The sequence below is a fragment of the Chiloscyllium plagiosum genome, unplaced genomic scaffold, assembly GCF_037043375.1.
Source record: "Chiloscyllium plagiosum isolate Xiang-an unplaced genomic scaffold, Cpla_swu_hap1 HiC_scaffold_36, whole genome shotgun sequence".
Lineage (NCBI taxonomy): Eukaryota > Metazoa > Chordata > Chondrichthyes > Orectolobiformes > Hemiscylliidae > Chiloscyllium > Chiloscyllium plagiosum.
The window spans coordinates 35,203,371-35,222,904 of NW_028270174.1; the positions used below are offsets into that span (position 1 = coordinate 35,203,371).

The window sequence follows — 19,534 nt, forward strand, 5'->3', positions numbered from 1 at the left end:
TGTAACCCAATCAATGAATGTATACTGGAGGGAGCAGAAATCATTTCGGAAGGTGAATAAGATATTGGCCTGGATTGCCAAAATGTGAGTTCAGAAGTTAGGACCTCTTCCTGCAGTAATATAGGGTCTGGTGAGACCACATCCAGAGTATCGTGTGCAGATTTGGTCCCCCTATCTGAGAAAGGATATAATTGCCTTCAAGGAAGTGCAGTGGCAATATCACTTGGCTGATACTGGGGATGGTGTGACTGCTCTCGCAGGAGAGATTGGTTCAAGTGGGTTTGTATTCACTTGACTTTAGAAGGTTGAGAAGGAATCTAATTGAAACGCCTAAAATTCTGACAGGCCTGGACAGACTCAATGCAAGGGGGCATTTTCCCTCGGTTGGGGAAATACACTTTTCGATTTTAAAACTGGTCTGGGGAGAAAAAGGGAACATGGCATTGAGATAGAGGTAGAAATGTGTTGCTGGAAAAGCACAGCAGGTCAGGCAGCATCCAGGGAACAGGAGAATCGACGTTTCGGGCATAAGCCCTTCTTCAGCCCTTCCAGCAACACATTTCCAGCTCTGATCTCCAGCATCTGCAGACCTCACTTTCTCCATTGAGATAGAGGGCCAGCAATGATCCAATGGAATAGCAGAGGCCTGATGGGTTGAATGGACTATTCCTGCTCTTAGTTTCTATGTTTTATATTTCTATGAAAAGCAGAAAATCTGCAGTGGTATATCCTTTAGATATGTCTTCAGTAATTGCAATAGTTTATGTATACTGTAAACACAGTAATATGTATGGTCTACTTTTAGGTCCTTCTTTAAAATCCATCATTGCCTCCAAATTTTCTGTAAAGCCTGAGCAGAGGAGACAGCATTGACGCAGATCCTGGCATACTGCCACAGGTTGTGCCTTTCCCCTGTTGAGGAGTTGCCTTTGCCAATCTCTAAATTATATTCCACTCTTGGAAAACGTGCTCATGTTCACTCTAGTGCTCGCAGAGCTTTCTTGCTAAGACTGGCTTTGTGCTGCTGTTTGGGTCATTTCCTAGATGGTTCTGCATTATTAGGCTGGATTTCCAGACATTACAAAATTTATAGGTGTCAGTTGGCATGATAGTTGCTTCAGAAGTGTGAAGTAACTATTATTGTAGGTGTATTTTGTTTGGCAGCTACTTTCTCGTTGTCACATACAAATTTACATTTTTCATAGTCGACACCCTGGGGCAACTTCATTAGTGCATCCCTTAAAAGTGAGGAATTCCATGGCTGCCTGCTCTGGCAGTTATTTTCACAGATTTGTTCGTATTGAAACAGCTCTTGTGTTTACTCAAGTATACTCATTGTCCATTAAAAGCTGAAGGAACTTGTTTTGTGTTTGGCTTTGTGCGATGCTTCCAATTTTTCTGTCTTATGCCTGTGTCCTATATTCCTGGACCAGGCTTCCTCAGTCTGCTCTTCGTTGGCATTCATGTATCCAAGACGTTGAGGCATCTATCCCGGTTTGATGTATATTATCAAATCGAAACTCAGATTGAATTCAAATTCACATCTTCTTCTTCCATTCTTTGCCTGAAATTAAGTCTGATCCACGGTGCCACAACTTGCACCATATGTTGGGGAAAGAGGTGGATCCTGAATCCTGTCACCTGGAATAGTATCAAATTTGGTGATATTGGCACCAACGTGATCCACAGCAGCAATCCAGTTAATTGAACCAACCGACCCTGTAGGGTGTCTAATTTTCTGAGGCAATATATGTTTTTAATTGCATGTTGCACTCCTGAAGCTGGTCGAAGCTCCAATTATCTTTCCATGATGTGGCTGATCTGGAAAGTCATCCACTCTTACTTGAAAAAGGGAACATGGCATTGAGATAGATAGCCAGCAATGATCCTATGGAATGGCAGAGGTTTGATGAGTTGAATGGACTATTCCTGCTCTTAGTTTCTATGTTTTATATTTCTATGAAAAGCAGAAACTCTACAGTGGTATATCCTTTAAATTGATTTGAGAAAAAAAACAGCATTAATAACTTGCTTAAGACTGTCAGGTACCTGCAGTATCATGGACTCATTTTGAGTATCCACATTCCTCAAACTCAGATCTTACGGGGCAAGAACAACCCACCCACACACCCCCCCCGAAAATCCCTTTCTCTTCTCCCGTCTTAAAGGGCTGATGCTAAAAATGTTGTTCAAAATAAAATGCAGCCAGCTTATTAATCCAAGCTGTTTGGCAGGTCTTTTGTTCACATTAGGATCCTAATGAGCCCATTTGAAGTCATAAGCTTCATCTGGCTCAATGTTCCAGCAGCTGAAAATGTGTTGCTGGAAAAACGCAGCAGGTCAGGCAGCATCCAAGGAACAGGAGAATCAACGTTTCGGGCATAAGCCCTTCTTCAGGAATGAGGAAAGTGTGTCCAGCAGGCTAAGATAAAAGGTAGGGAGGAGGGACTTGGGGGAGGGGCTTTGGAAATGCGATAGGTGGAGGGAGGTCAAGGTGAGGGTGATAGGCCGGAGTGGGGTGGGGGCGGAGAGGTCAGGAAGATGATTGCAGGTTAGGAAGGCGGTGCTGAATTCGAGGGATTTGACTGAGACAAGGTGCGGGGAGGGGAAATGAGGAAACTGGAGAAATCCGAGTTCATCCCTTGTGGTTGGAGGGTTCCCAGGCAGAAGATGAGGTGCTCTTCCTCCAACCGTCATGTTGCCATGGTTTGGCGATGGAGGAGTTCCAGCAATGTTCCAGCAGCTAATTTTATGCCAGGACAAGAACTCCTAATGGTTTAAATCATCACCCCACCAGTTCCAAACACATCCCTTCCGTGCTCCACCTTAGTCAGAAAGTTGAATGATGGAGTCATCAGCCACAGTGTCATCAGCAGTGATGGCAGTGGGTAGTCCTTGTAACCCAGTAACCATCATTGCAAGGCATCTGGACTCTTGAAAACAGCAGCAACATGAAAGTTTGCAAGGATGTACACATTGTGGCAGCTCCAAGGGCAAACTTCAAAGAAGTGAAATCAATAATCACAAATCACTTGCATATTGATGGAATGGATTCTTTATCTCTCGATGAACTTGGCTTATTATGTCATGGCCCTCTGAGCCCCAAACAATTCTTTTGTAGTCTATCGTACCCTGACTCTGGGGGAAGTTATTGGACTAAATCCTATTGCCTAGGCTGCAGTATGGGCCCGATCCCATTGAAACAAGATGAACCAAAATGATCAGACAGAGTCTTAATGCATTTGTTGGTGGACGATTGACAGATCCCACACAGGTCTGCAGTAGCTTCTTGGAAGGAGCCAGTCATGTAGAAGTTAATTGCAATTGTCATTTTGATGGTAATGGGGCAAAGATGGCCACTCATTCCTTTCGATGATTCATCCTGCTCCTGGAGTCGGTTTGTTCTGTGACACTGTCTTGGGATATGGTCAGCCTGCATTGACCTTGACCAAGTGTTGCAGATTGGCACATTCTGAGGTCCAGGGTGACACACTGAGGGATACACTGAAGCTGAGGGCCAAGACACAGTGGGGAAAGACCACTGTCTGAGGACTTCATGCTGACGTTAAGTGGGGGTCCGTTCAATTATTGGACGCTATGCCTCAACTGTGTGTAAATATAGTCTTGTTCAAATCAGAGATGCCTTTGGTTTGTTTCGGTTAGAGTCAAACTCCAATGCTATTTTGTTTCCTTGATAGCTCCTGGACAGAACCAAATGGCTTTGTTTTGGTGAAACAGGAGGCAGGCTGAAGGGGGCGGACAGGGAGAGGCAGAGCAAAAAAAATTGGTGGCACGGTGGCACAGCGGTTAGCACTGCTGCCTCACAGCGCCAGAGACCCGGGTTCAATTCCCGCCTCAGGTGGCTGACTGTGTGGAGTTTGCACATTCTCCCTGTGTCTGCGTGGGTTTCCTCCGGGTGCTCCGGTTTCCTCCCACAGTCCAAAGATGTGCAGGTTAGGTGAATTGGCCATGGTAAATTGCCCATAATGTTAAGTGATGGGATAAATGTAGGGGTATGGGTGGGTTGTGCTTCAGTGGGTCGGTGTGCACTTGTTGGGCCGAAGGGCCTGTTTCCACACTGTAAGTAATCTAATCTAAAATGGCATTTGTGACTATGTATATGTAAAGGTTTTTTTTATAAATAAAGTATACTTTTGAAATTAAAAAGTAAAAGCTCAGCCTGCAGCAACACTATGCCTCACTCATCTGGAATAAATAGCATTGAGGATGAAAGACTCTGAGCATCCTCACTCTTCTGCACACCCTGACAGGCCTCAGCTGCAAACCCTTCACAATCGACAGCTGCAGGAGCTTGAAGCCGATCCTCAGTTTGCTAGAGTATTTATTCTTTCTCAGTTCCTCTGTGCCTTCATTGCATTGCAGCAACAGTGACACTAGGACTGCAGGTGGCTGGATCTATCAGCAGCCCTTGTGGGGAGCAGAAACTGAACTGAACTAGCCATGTAGAGACTGTGGTTACAAGAGCAAGTTAGAAGTTCAGAATCCTGCAGTGAATAACACACCTCCTTATTCCCCAAAGCCCACCATCCATAAGGCACAGACCAGAAGTGCAATGCCATACTTGCCTGATGAGTACAGCTCCAACAACACTCAAGATGCTTGACATCAGGCAAGACAAATTAGCCCACATGTACAAATTGCACTAATTCATGAAGGTCAATTAGACAGCACTTTCCAAAGTCAAGATTACTATCACCTAAAAGGACAAGGGCAATAGATATATGAGACCACCACCCCTTCATCCAATCACCATCTTCACTTAGACATTTATTGTCATTCCTTCAGTATGGTCAAAATCTTGGAACTACATCCCTACCTTAATCATAATTACATCCAGGGAAATTATTTGAGTGGAACTGAGAAATAAGAAATTGATGATCACCTTATTAGGATTGTATTCTCGACCCCCTAATAGTCAGAGAGAAAGCTGGTAGGTATAGGGAATGCTGGATGACTAAAGAAATTGAGGATTTGGTTAAGAAAAAGAAGGAAGCATCTGTCAGATATAGACAGGATAGATTGAGTGAATCCTTAGAAGAGTAAAAAGGCAGTAGGAATGTACTTAAGAGGGAAATCAGGAGGGCAAAAAGGGAACATGAGATAGCTTTGGCAAATAGAATTAAGGGGAATCCAAAGGGTTTTTACAAATACATTAAGGACAAAAGGGTAACTAGGGAGAGAATAGACCCCATCAAAGATCAGCAAGGCGGCCTTTATGTGGAGCCACAGAAAATGGGGGAGATACTAAATGAATATTTTGCATCAGTATTTATTGTGGAAAAGGATGTGGAAGATATAGAATGTAAGGAAATGGATGGTGACACCTTGAAAAATGTCCATATTACAGAGGATGAAGTGCTGGATGTCCTGAAACACATAAACGTGGATAAATCCACAGGACCTGATCAGGTGTACCCTAGAACCCTGTAGGAAGCTAGAGAAGTGATTGCTGGGCCTCTTGCTGAGATATTTGTATCATCGATAGTCACAGGTGAGGTGCCGGAAGACTGGAGGTTGGCTAACATGGTACCATGTTTAAGAAAGGTGGTAAGGACAAGCCAGAGAACTATAGACCAGTGAGCCTGACCTCGGTGGTGGGCAAGTTGTTGGAGGGAATCCTGAGGGACAGGATGTACATGTATTTGGAAAGGCAAAGACTGATTAGGGATAGTCAACATGGCTTTGTACGTGGGAAATTATGTCTCACAAATTTGATTGAGTTTTTTGAAGAAGTAACAAAGAGGGTTTATGAGGGCAGAGAGATAGATGTGATCTGTATGGACTTCAGTAAGGCGTTCGACAAGATTCCCCATGGGAGACTGGTGAGCAAGGTTAGATCTCACAGAATAAAGGGAGAACTAACCATTTGGATACAGAACTGGCTCAAGGGTAGAAGACAGAGGGTGGTGGTGAAGGGTTGTTTTTCAGACTGGAGGCCTGTGACCAGTGGAGTGTCACAAGGATTGGTGCTGTGTCCTCTACTTTTTGTCATTTATATAAGTGATTTGGATGCGAGCATAAGAGGTATGGTTAGTAAGTTTGCAGATGACATCAAATTTGGGGGTATAGTGGACAGCGAAAAAGGTTACTTCAGATTACAACAGGATCTTGATCAGTTAGGCCAATGGGCTGAGAAGTGGCAGATGGAGCTTAATTCAGATAAAGGTGAGGTGCTGCATTTTGGGAAAGCAAATCTTAGCAGGACATATACACTTAATGGTGAGGTCCTAGGGAGTGTTGCTGAACAAAGAGACCTTGGAGTGCAGGTTCATAGCTCCTTGAAAGTGGACTCACAAGTAGATAGGATAGTGAAAAAGGCGTTTGGTATGCTTTCCTTTATTGGTCAGAGTATTGAGCACAGGAGTTGGGAGGTCATGCTGCGGCTGTGCTGGTCATCAGAAAGATATTGTGAAACTTGAAAGGGTTCAGAAAAGATTTACAAAGATGTTGCCAGGGTTGGAGGATTTGAGGTATAGGGAGAGGCTGAACAGGCTGGGGTTGTTTTCCCTCGAGCGTCAGAGGCTGAGGGGTGAACCTTATAGAGGTTTACAAAATTATGAGGGGCATGGACAAGATAAATAGACAAAGTCTTTTCCCTGGGATTGGGGAGTCCAGAACTAGAGGGCATAGGTTTAGGGTGAGAGGGGAAAGATATAAAAGAGACCTAAGGGACAACTTTTTCACACAGAGAGTGGTATGTGTATGGAATGAGCTACCAGAGAAAGTGTGGAGGCTGGTACAATTGCAACGTTTAAAAGTCATCTGGATGGGTATATGAATAGGAAGGATTTGGAGGGATATGGATTGGGTGCTGGCAGGTGGGACTAGATTGGATTGGGCTATCTGGTCGGCTTGGACAGGTTGGACTGAAGGGTCTGTTTCCATGCTGTACATCTTTATGACTCTATGAGTCTATAACCTTCTCAAGAGTAGCTAGGGATAGGTAATAAATGGTGGCCCAGTCAGCAATACCTGTCTTTCATTAGTAAATAATAAAAAAAACTCTATTGCTGCTACTTGCAGATTGACAACACGTCTGGAGATGAATTTCTCACATCCTCCTGGATGTTAATGATTCTCAACAGTTTAAAGTGTGGCCTCTTTCAGGTACATATTCATCATATCACAACACTGCTGGCTAAAACCTTACATGACCAGTATGACTGCAACAGCAGGTACACGGCTGCGGTTTCTGAGGTAAGTAATTCAACTCTTACCTCCCTAAATCCTGTCCTCTGTCAACCACCCAAAAATCAGAAGTATGTCAGAATACCCTCCACTTGCCTAGATGGGTATGGAAATCTTAAAGCAGCCAACAGGTAAAGGTTAGAAATTCTGGAGTATCTCTGCGGGCACCATGCCAAAGTGTTCAATGCGGGGTTGAGGTGCATAATTCCCAGAGTGGCAAAGCTCCAAATGTTTGTTGTAGGACCTGAGGAACATTCATCTTCTCACAGCATCATATAGATTAGTCTTTTACTTCTATTTCCTTGCCTTAGATGAACAAGTTTCACTAATTAGCATGACAGTTCCTCTGTCCATGAGGTTGTTAAAATTGCCTCTGACTTTTATCTAATTAATAAGCTGAAAATTTCTATATCTTTTGAGGCATCCGCCAAATTCAGGCTCGTGCCCCAATTGCTCAGCATGAAATATGTATTGGGAAGTAATGAAGCAGTAAAATGAAACAGTTGATTTTGACTCCCTGTCCATTCTGTTTCTGCCTCTATGGACACAGCAGCTACAAGATGGCCAGCAGGAGTAAGACATTTTGCTATAAACAGTTTTTTTCTTTTCAGACAGGCTTTGATGCTTTGTGAAGTTGTCTGAAGATGTTTTATTTGCCTATAAATAATACCCTTTCCATGTAAGATGAGAAAATGTACAGACATATCCAGGAAACTGTTAAAGTTAATAATTGAATACACCTTTGATGCGGGTTGCCCCCGTCATTGAAGTAGCATTTTGCTGAGGCATTTCTGCTTTTCATCCCTTGTCTTCATCTCTTTTTATACTTCTCCACATGTGTTCAGGGAGACATTTTAATCACCTCTTCAAAGACCAAATGCAGTACAAAATCATGTTAAAGAAGCAATATGTTGAAAGTTTTCACAGAATACGTTTTTTTTAAAAAAACAAAATGCATGATATACTTTCAAACGTAAATAAATCATGTTATACAAAATTCATAATGGAACTCTCATTTTGTTAGAGATCTATTTTCCAAATAGTGGTCCTGGTAATATCAGAGTGAAAGAGGAAGAGAGAATGTGGTTAAATATACAGTTATCTACTGCATATCAGGCAGGCAGGGATTCATTTACACTCTTTTCATAATCCAAATTAAAAATGCTCTGGAAAGGTTTCCCTAAATTTCAGGCACATTCCAAGGAAAGTTTCGGAACAGCTATTGCGTATCAAAGTGCGAAACTCCTGCACCTTGTCAACTTGCAAGGAGGTGTTTTGTAACATTATTTTACATCGCTGCAAATCCCATGAGGTGCACAGCAAAAATACAATAAAATCAAATATAAATGTACGTTTTAATTTATCAAGACATGCACATATACTTTAGGAAAGGAAAGCACATCAGATTACCTTTTCTCCCAGACTCGAATGGACAGATATGAAGAAGAAATATGTAAAGCCTGATCTCCAATGCTATATTAAGTTTGACAAGAACCTCCTTTTTTCGTCTATATTCTGGAATTGAAATAGATTCTAATGCTGTTGCTTCTATCAGAGGTCCCCCACCCTAGTCACTTGAATTCAAATGAAAATTTTACTGAAAGAATTGAAAATCTCACTAGTCAAGTATATGTCTGCTGTAGTTTCACAATAATTTCAATACGCAATGTGTGAATGAATATGGCTGGGGTGTTGCAAAGACAGATGCCTGAAAACTTTATTAGAACAGCATTTCCTCTGGACATATCTTGCTGAAGAGGCACTGATTTGTCTGTTGTGGAAAGAACAGTTTGTGTATCCTTCCATATGGCCACAGACACCACACTTTAGAAATTGTAAAATGTCTTCAAAGTCAGTAACATGGAATATTTATTTGCTGTTTGTTGTTGGACAGAATAATGTTAACAAAAGTTTATCTTATTCTTTATTACGTTGCACATATCACTGGTGTTACTTATTTAATAAATTGGACCATGGTGCTTTATTTCACAATTGCCATTCATCGATCAAAACAATGTTGTAATTATATATCATTTCAACCTTCCTGTCCCAATGCAGCTTAGAAGATCAAGGAGGATTCGTAAGGCCGCATCTGAAATCTTGCCAGTCATGATGGTGGGCTTTTACATTGCAAAGTTGACCTAACAAATAAGCAAGTCTGACCTCTGTGAACTTGTAGCTCTTTCCCTGGTTTATTTGTTTACGTGCAGTGGTGTGGTCAAGCACGGTGGATGAATGCAACTTTCTTCGTGGAGATCCTAAAACCCGTCGTACAATAACAGACCGACATTAAGGAAAGCGAATGCCTGCTGCTATCCATTTACTGCCTCCCCTGGGAATCTGAGATTGATGCTACTATTTAAAGGATTTGACACGTTGGATTTTTGAGGGCTGTATCGTATAAAGTGTTGAAGAGAAATAAGCATTATATATGCTATAAAATAAGATATTCTGTTTAACATTAACCAAATAAAGAACAGCTGGCTATCAAATCCCCACTAAAAGAAATGGATAATTGAAGTGTTTTCCTGTTTTGTTTCGGTCAAGAAAAGCTGCTCAAGCTTTCTGAAGATGAGGGGTTTTTTTTTGGTCCAACATGGATGGATCTTGCTTCGATTGTCCAAAAGAGTGAACATAGTCAAATTTGTCTTTTTGAAAACATAGAATGTTTCTGGGCAACATTTAGCTACCAGGCGCTATAAAAAGTGATGCTCAGAGGTGATCGTGTCATCACCATGCCACTTGTAAGTGCGAACTTGCTATTTGATCTGAAAGTCTCATGTTGAATGATTGCAGTGAAGCAGGGTAAATGCAGGCTGTCTTCTGCATTTCTGGGGATGGCAGAAAGCAAAGAGCAGCTGGGGTTTCAGCTTTGACAAGTTGCTTTACAATTTACTTAATTCCACTGCTAAATTAGAGAATTATAATGTCTTATTAATTGCCACACAACTATCCAATTCTTTTACTACATTAATGCAGCCATTTGTAAAAAAAGATAGATGCTGATATATACAATACCATTACATTTCCAATACAGCACAGAAACAGGCCCTTCAGCCCACCAAGTCTTCTCTGATTTTAAGGAGAAAGTGAGGTCTGGAATCCTTATTTAGACGGGACACTTGTTGCCCATCCATGGTTTCTATCCCTCTATTCACCTCTTGTTTTTGCATCTATCAAAATATGTCTTAAATGGTGCAAACGTGCCTGCTTCCACCACCTTCACCAGTAGTGTATTCTGGAAACCCACCACCCTCTGTGTGAAAGAGTTTTCCTGCACTTCTCCCATAAACAATCCTGCTCTCATCTTGAACCTGTGCCCTCTTGTAGTTGACCTTTCCACCCTGGGAAAATGCCTCTGACTACCCATCTCTTAATTTTGTAGACCTCTATCATGTCACCCCTCAGCCTCCATCTTTCCAGTGAAAACAATCCGAGTTTATCCAACCTCTCCTCATAGCTAAAACCCTCCAGAGCAGGCAACATCCTGGTAAACCTTCTCTGCACCATCTTCAATCCATCCATGTCCTTCTGGTAATGTGGCAACTAGAACTGCACTCAATATACCAAATGCGGCCTAACTAATGTTTTACACAGCTGTAACATAACTTGCCAACTTTTATATTTGATGCCCGAGATGTCAAATGTATAAGTAGCATTTGGTAATCATTTCCAAGTGAAACTTTAAGGAAAAAAACTTTTCCCTTCTCTTAGGAATTTGGGATCATCAGAATCAGGAGTAGGTCATCTAGTTCATTGATCCTGATCTGCCATTCAACCTCAATTCCATGTTCTTTGCTTCTGATTTTCCTCGTGAATGACTAACTCTCTTTTTAAAACTGTTTTTGGTTCCCTACTTTCCCTCACAGAGGAGGTAGTTTATCTGTGTCTACACTATAAAATCTTGAGACATTTTAAGCACTTCATTCAAGTAACTTTCACTCCTTTTTACCTCAGGGAATGGATGATACTATTGTGAAATTGCCCCTCAGAATTTAACCTTCTATCCTTTGGTATAATTCTGATGAATTATAGAATTCTTATAATTGCATGTAAGCATGCCTCTTCAGCCCATCATGTCTACACCAACCCTCCAAAGGGCATCCAACCCAGACTCATCTCCATGCCCTATCCCTGTAACCCAGTATTTCTCATGGCAAATCCACTTAGCCTACACATCCCTGAACATTATGGGTAATTTAACAAGGCCAATTCACCTAACCTTTGGATGTGAGAGGAAGCCAGAGCACCCAGAGGAACCCCATGCAGACAGAGGGAGAATGTGCAAACTCCACACTAACAGTCGCCAAGGCTAGAATGAAACCCAAGTCCCAGGGGCTGTAAGACAGCAGTGCTAACCACTAAACCACCGTGTCGCTGCATCCACTCCAATACAATTCTTAGCCATTTTCTGTTGAAACTTTATTGCTGGAACAGCACAGCAGGTCAGGCAGCATCCAGGGAACAGGAGATTCGACGTTTCGGGCACAGGCCCTTCTTCAGGAATGAGCAGAGAGTGTTCAGCAGGAGAAGATAAAAGGTAGGGAGGAGGGACTTGGAGGAGGGGCGTTGGAAATGTGATAGGTGGAAAGAGGTCAAGGTGAGGGTGATAGGTCGGAGTAGGATGGAGGCGGAGAGGTCAAGAAGAAGACTGCAGGTCAGGAAGGCGGTGCCGGGCTGGAGGGATTCGGCTGAGACAAGGTGGGGGGAGGGGGGATGAAGAAACTGGTGAAGTCCAAGTTCATCCCCTGTGGTTGGAGGGTTCCCAGTCGGAAGATAAGACGCTCCTCCTCCGACCGTCGCGTTGTTGTGGTTTGGCGGTGAATGAGTCCAATGACCTGCATATCCTTGGTGGAGTGGGAGGGGGAGTTGAAATGCTGTGCTACAGGGTGGTTGGGTTGGTTCGTCCGGGTGGCCCAGAGGTGCTCTCTGAATCGCTCCGCAAGTAGGCGGCCTGTCTCCCCAATATAGAGGAGGCCACACCGGCTGCAGCAGATGCAGTAGATGATGTGGGTGGAGGTGCAGGTGAATCTGTGGCGGATATGGAAGTTTCCTTTGGGGCCTTGGAGAGAAGTGAGGGGGGAGGTGTGGGCGCAAGTGTTGCACCTCCTGCGGTTGCAAGGGAAGGTGCCGGGAGTGGAGGTTGGGTCGGTGGGGGGTGTGGATCTGACAAGGGAGTCGCGGAGGGAGTGGTCTCTACGGAAAGCTGATAGGGGAGGGGAGGGAAATATATCCTTGGTGCTGGGGTCTGTTTGGAGGTGGCGGAAGTGACGGCGGATGATGCGCTGTACATGGAGATTGGTGGGGTGGTAGGTGAGGACCAGTGGGGTTCTGTCCTGGTGGCGGTTGGAGGGGCGGGGCTCAAGGGCGGAGGAGCGGGAAGTGGAGGAGATGCGGTGGAGGGCACCGTCGACCACGTCGGGGGGGAAATTGCGGTCCTTGAAGAAGGAGGCCATCTGTGTTGTACGTATTTTGAACTGGTCCTCCTGGGAGCAGATGCGGCGGAGACGAAGGAATTGGGAGAATGGGATGGCGTTTTTACAGGGGGCAGGATGGGAGGAGGTGTAGTCCAGGTAGCTGTGGGAGTCGGTTGGTTTGTAGTAGATGTCCGTGTTGATTCGGTCGCCTGAGATAGAAACAGAAAGGTCTAGGAAGGGGAGGGAGGAGTCCGAGACTGTCCAGGTGAATTTGAGGTCCGGGTGGAAGGTGTTAGTGTAGTGGATGAACTGTTCAACCTCCTCGTGGGAGCACGAGGTAGCGCCGATACAGTCATCAATGTAGCGAAGGAAAAGATGGGGGGTGGGGCCAGTGTAGTGGCGGAAGATGGATTGTTCCACATACCCTACGAAGAGGCAGGCATAGCTGGGGCCCATGCGGGTGCCCATGGCTACTCCTTTTGTTTGGAGAAAGTGGGAGGATTGGAAAGAAAAGTTGTTCAGGGTGAGGACCAGTTCGGTCAGTCGAAGGAGGGTGTCGGTGGAAGGGTACTGGGTGGTACGGCGGGAAAGGAAGAAGCGGAGTGCTTTGAGTCCTTCGTGATGGGGAATGGAGGTGTACAGGGACTGGATGTCCATGGTGAAGATGAGGCGTTGGGGACAGGGGAAGCGGAAATCCTGGAGGAGGTGGAGGGCGTGGGTGGTGTCACGAACGTAGGTGGGGAGTTCTTGGACTAATGGGGACAGGACCGTGTCGAGGTATGCCGAGATGAGTTCGGTTGGGCAGGAGCAGGCTGAGACGATGGGTCGTCCGGGGCAGTCAGGTTTGTGGATTTTGGGCAGGAGGTAGAAACGGGCGGTGCGGGGTTGTGGGACTATGAGGTTGGAGGCGGTGGATGGGAGGTCCCCTGAGGTGATGAGGTTATGGATGGTCTGGGAGATGATGGTTTGGTGGTGGGGGGGTGGGGTCATGGTCAAGGGGACGGTAGGAGGAGGTATCTGCGAGCTGGCGTTTGGCCTCAGCGGTGTAAAGGTCAGTGCGCCAAACTACTACTGCGCCTCCCTTGTCAGCTGGTTTGATGGTGAGGTTGGGGTTGGAACGGAGGGAGTGGAGGGCTGCGCGTTCCGAGGGTGAGAGGTTGGAGTGGGTGGGAGGGGTGTGGGAGTTCAGGTACACTCCGTGTATTGAATTCATTAGCCATTTTCTGGCCTACTGCCCAAAACAAAAGAGAGCACTCCAGGTAGGTTCTGACTGAGGCTCTCAACAACTGAAACGTAACTTCCTCCCACTATATTATGTCCTCCTTGAGGTGAAGGCAGACATTCTGTCAGTTTTTTGTCAGCCTCTACTGCTTTTCAGGCTTTCAGATGGATTACTATTATGAATGAAATTTATGTCACTTTGTTTTCTTGAAATTACTCATATATATATATATATACCACTGAGGTAAGTAAATCTGAATGTTAACCGTATTAATGATGCAAAGGGGAGTTTGTTTGGTTGTAGTGCAGGTTTTTTTTGGCTGGTGGAATACATTTGTGGTATTTATTTACCTTGTGAAGTGATTTTTCTAATCAATAAAGAGTTAGGGTGGGTTAGGGTAGGATTGGGCAAGGCAAAAACTCTGCTTTTCCCTTCATTTCTGCTCCAGGCATGACTTATTTTCTCCTACTGAGGCTTTATATACATACACACTGGATTCCCAGCAGGATTCTCCCTGCTAAGATGGAGCCTGGCAGTACGGGGTACAGTTCGGAACACTTTGCTGGAAATATGCAAGTTGCTGCCCTTCACCATCTTCAACCCTGCCCAGCCAAGTTGCTCTATCATCTCCCTGACACTAGTGGATCTAATAACGATGATGATAACAGTAAATGCACCATGAAACCATCTAAATGTCGCATGCTCTCTGAGCCACTGTGGGAGATACATCCTATTTTCATCCAGTGCAAGCTTGTACTTAAGACTTTTGGTAGCTAAAGTTATTATACTAATGTTTACAGGAATTTCTCACTATAAAGACACTTGAGTCATTCTTTATCATCTCATAAACTTGCTGTGCTATTTTGCTTGGGAAAATGACAGTCAGCTAACTTATGTTTTGTCCATTCTTTTGCTCTTCAAGATACTTGGATAATTGCTTGTTGTGTTCATTTGCATTTACTCCGAATCATACAGTTTTACTCCATCATTTTAACGCAATGTGGTGCATGCATGTTTTTACATTCATGAACTACCTAGGCACTGCATTTCCCATCAGAGAACTTTCTATATCACAGAGCATGTGATCCTTACAGATGATGCTGCAAAAAGACATCTCTTTTTCCATAACCACGTCTGAAATTTTGTTTATTTATTTTGTGGTGCAATTTTTTTCTCTCAAACTGTTAATTTGATCATCTTGTAGGCCATTACCCAAAGGTTTGGTGTTCCCATCTTCTGCCCATTATAGGGACCTTCAGTCTGGTGTCACAGCTTCACAGCAGGAATTGAAAAGAATGTTGAGAGCTAAATATTGCAATTTAAGCCATTGCTCTGGAGATGATATCCATGTCTTACTAAACTTGTGATTAGAGACAAAGAGGACCCACATAAAATTACTGTTGTCTTTAATGAAAGAAATATCCTAGGACCCTTTACGCCAGAAACTGGACATAGAGAAGGGTTGGAGGAAGTGGAAAGTCAGGAGAGGGAAGAGAGACTTATATATGAGATAACCGAAAATCTGGTCAAACTGTATTGCTACAGTGGAGGATGCGCAAATATTTCACTTGTAAAGTCAATCTGAGATTCTGCAATCCTCTATTAAAGTCAGTGTGGCCAAATGGAGGACTACCCAAAGTGTAGTCTGAAGCGCTTACCAATATTATTGAGGTGAAGGGATGGATAGCTGGACTTGTGAAAAATAAGGTTTCTTATATGGGCTAAGTACTAAATCATCTACTGGTGCCGTGGCGGTTTTATTGCAATTGCGCGCTGTTTGACTGACCAGTCAGGCGTATGAGCCAACAAATCTAAGATCTCATAAATCGCACAGCACAAAATCACTTGTTCCAGCAGGGAGGTAAAAAAAACAGGAGAGTTTACACCAAATCAACCACTTTTTACCTTCCTTTAACAGCAATGCTGACTCTTGATTTTCAGTAGATTTTGTCTTTTTGTTTTATTCACTAACACCATGTACTTCAAAGCAGAAAAATGCACTTGATTTGTGGAACCAAATTAAAACTATTCAAATTGGCATTGCTTCCTTGCTCCAGATGTATAATATCAGCAATTGATTACACTAGTGAACTTGTAGGGAACTTCAGCGAGTCTTGCACTCTGAGTGGGGAATTTCAGTGTCCAACATGAGTAGTGTGATAATATCGCTACTAACTAAGTTTGTGAAATCCTGAAGGTCATATCTGTCAAACTGGGTCTAGGGCAGATGATGAGGAAACCATCAAGTCAGAAAAACCTACTTTAACTCACCGTCACCAAACTAAATGTTACAGATGCAACTGTCTGTGACAGCATTGTCAGCAGTGAGCACTACATAGTTCTTGTGGAGAAAGTGTCAAATCTTCACAATAAGGATACCACTGGTGTGCCATTAATTTTCTCAGTGGGATGAATTCAATACAGGTCTGACCATTCAAACCCTGGTCTCCATTAGGTGCAGTGGACCATCAGCTAAATCAGAATTGTGTTCAGCCACAATCTGTAACCTCTCAGCCCAACATATCCTCTGCTCTTCCATTAACATGAAGCCAGATGATCAAACCTAATTCAATCAATGCCCAGTGCGGGAGAGCATGTCAGGAGTTACGTAGGTGCACCTGAAAATCTGAGGTGCAGGCTATAGAAATGATATCAGTGAGGCACATGTCTGAAAAATCAGCGGAAGCAACCTGCAATCATTAAAGTTAAATAATTCCTCAAGCAACAGTTCAGATTAGAGCACTGCACTTTTGCCACATCCAATCGTGAATTGTGATGGACAATCAAACAACTCTAAGAAGAGGGGAATCCACAACTATCTCATCATCAGTGCAAATCAGTGCAAGTCAAGGCTGAAGTATTTGTAGTCATCTTCATCCAGAGGTGTCAATTGGATGATCCATCTTGGCCTTTTCTTGTGGTCCCCAACATTACAGATACTAGTCCTCAACCAAGAAGAAATGGCTGAAGGCTCTGAATATAGCAAAGGCTTGTGCCCACCCACCATTCGGGCAGTATTACAGATGATATGCTCCAGATATAGCTGTGTCTCTAGACAAGCTATTCTAGTACAGCTGTAATACTGGTCTCTACCTGAAATCTTGGAGACCTGACCATGGACATACTGTGTCCACAAAGAGCAGAACAAAGCAGTCTGACAAAACACACACCATTAGCCTACCCTCAATTACAAACAAAAGGATGGAAGGCTTTGTTGACAATGTTATCAAACAACACTTTCAGAAATAACCTGCCCACCAATGCTTAATCGAGGTGAATTTTATCTACTGATGGGTTATAGCAGTTTTGTCCAAACATAAACAAAAGCGTTCAACTTAAGCAGTTGATTGAAAGTGGCATGCAGGTGGCATTTGACTAAGTGTGGCATCAAAGGTCCCAGCAAAATTAGATCAGTAGAAATCAGGGGAAAACTCTTCAGTTGTCAAAGGAAATGGGTGTGGTTGGTGGAAGTCAAGCATCCCAGCCCCTTGACCTTGCTGCAAGTGTTCCTCAAGGTTGTATCTAAAACCCAATGATATTCAGCCTTCTCTCCATTATATTGTCAGACACTGCTGATGATTGCACAGCATTCTGTCCAATTTGTGACTTCTCTGAAATTGAAGCAGTTTGCATCCATATGTTGGAAGAACTGAACAACATTCAGATTTGGGTTGATAAGTGTCAAGGAACATCTTCATGAGTAATAAGTGCCAGACTATTACCATCTCCAAAAACAGAGAATCTAGCCATCTAACCATGACATTCAATGACATTATCATTCCTGAATTCCATACTATCAGCATCTGGAGGAATGCCATTAACCAGAAAGTGATAAAGTCAACCAGTTGTTAACATATAGTGTCCTTGAGACCCTGTGGGAAAAGGAGAGGGTTGATCCTGTTGGATGTTTACCTAAGCAGACTGCCAAAGCCATGTGGCAGAATGCCTCACCATCAGAATTTTCCAGTGGTACCAAGACATAGCTTGACTGGTGGTGAGAAGGATGCTACCTGTCAGATCCTTCATGCACACCTGGACTCTCTCTGCCAGTGCCCTTAAAGCAGCTGCATTGGTGGGGAAGAGCAGGGAGACTGTCACTCCTTCTTCTAGAATGTGTCTTTGTAAAAAAGTTCTGGAGAGAGGCACAAAGGTTTTGTTGAGGTTCGTCCTGAGCAGTTCTGTGATGCAGGACTCTGTGCTCTACGGTCTGTTATCTGGTGTGCACACCAAGATAAACATCAACTGCACCTGCAGGACCATCAACTCAATAAGTCAATGTAAAGAGTTGACTCTGACTGAGTGTTGCAGGCTGGCACATTCCAAGATCCAGGACTGTGTGCTGAGGGGTGCATGAAAGCTTATGGTTGGTATCGCCAAAGTGCAGTGGAGAAAGACCACTGTCTAAGGTCTTTCTTCCAAAGTATAATGGAGGTCAGTTTGGTTATCAGACCCCCTTGTTGCCTCAAAGTGTAAATAGTTTCTTTCTGCATGAGTAAAAATTGGCTTTGCCATTTGTAACTGCACAGTAGTGCTGTTGTAGTGCACAGTAGTGCTAATGTATCATTTATGTTTCATTTTCCTCTTTGGAGAGATTATACCAAATAGAATGAGAACATCTTTATATGTATATGTATTATATATATATATATAAAAAACATTTTTTTCTGAATAAATTATATTTTTGCAATTTAAAAAAAAATGACCAGGAAGACACCTTGATCAGCCATATAAATACTTTAGCTGCAAGAGCATCTAGAGGCGGGAAATTGTATGATAAGTATTCGCCTAGATTCTCCAAAGCATGTCCACTAACTTTAAGATGCAGCCAGAAGTGTGAGTGAATACTGCCCACTCGCCCAGAAGGATTCAGCTCCAACAGCATTCCAGAATCTCAACACCTTCCAGGTTAAAACAATCCATTTGATGGGCACTCCTGCTCGTATTTTAAAGAATCACTCCATCACCACTGATTCACATCAATTACTGTGTGTACCAGCTACAAGATTTTATCGACCTACCAACTTACACAAGTGACATATCTATCTTTTTTACAGCTTCCTTAGGTCCTCTTTGCAACTTACTTTCCAATTACTTTTGTGCCTTCAGTCAATTTGGTAACCATACCTTCTGCACTTTCATCCAAGTGATTTATATAAACTGTAAAAAGTTGAGATCCCAACACTGATTTTTGTGGTATGCCACTTGTAGTAACTTGCCAACCAGAAAATAAGTGCTATTTTCACCCATCCATGCAAGCCCACTTGATTGTCACTCCTTCCTTCATAATAAATATTCACTCTGTCCACCAAAAGTGCACAATGACAGTGGTTAGGATGTGGAGGTGCTGGTGTTTGACTGGAGTGGACAAAGTTAGAATTCAGAGCTGAAAATGTGTTGCTGGAAAAGCGCAGCAGGTCAGGCAGCATCCAAGGAGCAGGAGAACGTGCAAACTCCCCACAGTCAGTCGCCTGAACTTCTGCAGTTCAAGAGGACAGCTCCCCATCAACATCTTAATGGTAAATAATGATAAACAATAAATGCTGGCTTTGTTAATGATGCTAACATTGTAAGAAAGAATAAAATTAAAATACAAATTCACTCTGTATGAACACTGATATCTCATACTCACATGTTTATTTCAAATAAAATCTCTGTATTTATAATAGTCAACGTTACAGATGTTAGG

The 19,534-nt window shown here is 43.3% G+C and overlaps 1 long non-coding RNA gene across 1 annotated transcript in view; it reads left to right on the forward strand.

Annotated features, from left to right (window-relative positions):
* The window catches only part of LOC148139925 (uncharacterized), a 70,915-nt gene extending 61,618 nt beyond the window's left edge, over positions 1 to 9,297 (forward strand). Inside the window, exons 2-3 of the long non-coding RNA XR_015753227.1 lie at positions 7,129 to 7,218; positions 9,268 to 9,297. This is a non-coding gene — a long non-coding RNA (uncharacterized LOC148139925). The remainder of the gene's footprint in view (positions 1 to 7,128; positions 7,219 to 9,267) is intronic.
* Positions 9,298 to 19,534: the final 10,237 nt, after the last annotated feature.